This window comes from Amphimedon queenslandica, unplaced genomic scaffold (genome assembly GCF_000090795.2).
Source record: "Amphimedon queenslandica unplaced genomic scaffold, v1.1 AMPQUscaffold_11702, whole genome shotgun sequence".
In the NCBI taxonomy this organism is placed as follows: Eukaryota; Metazoa; Porifera; class Demospongiae; order Haplosclerida; family Niphatidae; genus Amphimedon; species Amphimedon queenslandica.
In genome coordinates, this window is record NW_003548056.1 from 9,556 (window position 1) to 11,386 (window position 1,831).

Sequence of the window (1,831 nt, forward strand, 5' to 3'; positions counted from 1 at the left end):
AAGTGGCAGGCGTGGCGCAAGAAGACTCATCCACTAACAAAAGGCCTTCTTGTTATTACTTTAAAAGGATCTAGAGACATGATTTGCTTGTATAGCTGTTAAGCACTCTTAGTTTTACTTTATTATTCCCGTGAGAAGAGAAAAGCACTTGTTCACTCTTGTTGCTGCACCCGTTATCACTGAGACAACTAAAATTATTTCACCTTTAGAAGACTAAAGTACCGAACAAAGTTTTGAATTTCTTTATCTTTTTTGCATGATTGGGCAGTAAAAATGTTGTACTTTCACAAAATAAGTGCGCAATTTGTCAAAAATTGTTTGAAATTTAGATATAACCATTCAAAAAGTAAAAAAATTATCATACATACATAAAGGAATGACAAAATGGCGGCACTGACTGCCTCATCTTTAATCTGCAAATGTTCCACACAAAGTTACTCCAAGTGCTGTCATATTTAGCAGGAACACAGGTATAATTATGGAGAACAGCTACTGAAGTGCGCAAATTGATGAGACTTATTCTGAAGAAAGATATAGCCTAGTAAATGGAAATGTCCATTCCTGCCCTGTATAAAGTCAACCAGTAGTATACGGAGATAATTGCTCGGTATACTAATCCGCGACCACTCATTGCTGGACATGCACTCAGTTGTCATGTTGCAGCTGGAGTGTGGATGATTATGACCATCTTTTCACTTCTTAAAACTATAGGACTGGTCTTTATTCACATGTAAGAAGCATTCCAAGGATCATAAGTGTGCTAGAATAGCTAAGCATCATGTAACTAGCTATTAATAGTAACGTCCAGTATGAAGTAAAACACTTTCATCGTTACATGATTTTTATGTTTTTATTCATGTTAAAAATTGATGTTAATAACAATAATTATCTTTGTTATCGTCAAGATGGTTTCAAATTATTGTGTATATACTGTTTATCATAAAGTGTGAGTAAATACATAAATAGTCGTCTATACAAATGCAATGTAGTGACCTAGTGATAACAACAATAATAGTTCTAGCAACAACACCCATTATGTTTTTTATAATTCAAAATAATAAATGAAACTGTTGGGAGAGGATACAAATGGTGAAGAGCCATGAACGAGTCCTGAATGTGATGATTCCTTTCTGCAAGTACTGAATAGCGACTGACAGATTTTAATGACATGAGATGCTCATACAGTACAATCAGTGAATTTACAGATAAAGAATGAGTTCTTGCATGCCTCAACTATCTATAAGAGCCAACCTATAGTTTTAAGAAGTGAAAAGATGGTCATAATCATCCACACTCCAGCTGCAAAATAACAACTGAGTGAGTATTCCACCGTACCTTGTCCTGATGGACTGAAACTAACTCTGATGATAGACACTAGTCATAGGACTCAGCTGAATGCACTTCTATCTTCCTAGCAATGGAGGGGCAAGCGCCCTGGCTCCTGAAAGCAAAATTTAGAAAAACGGGAATGGCCGGATCATGTGAAATATCCCACTCCAAGAGATATCCGACTCCTAGAAGCATCTGACTCCATCTATCAATTAAATAATAATTGGCCACGCCTACCTATATAACTAGCCGCACCCACCACTTACCACGCCTGTTTTAATGTCAAAACTCAAAATAACTTAATCAAGAATGGAAAATTTGAGTCTATTAACCAAGTTATTATTATTTACAATTCAGTATCTATACAGGATATTGAGTGGCAATGTCTTGTATTATTGATTGCCAACACTCATAATCATTTCTGCCAAATCTTTCTCTATACATGAATTCATCCAGGTACCCTGGCAATTGATGCTCGTGACATCCTTTCATGCGTTTAAGC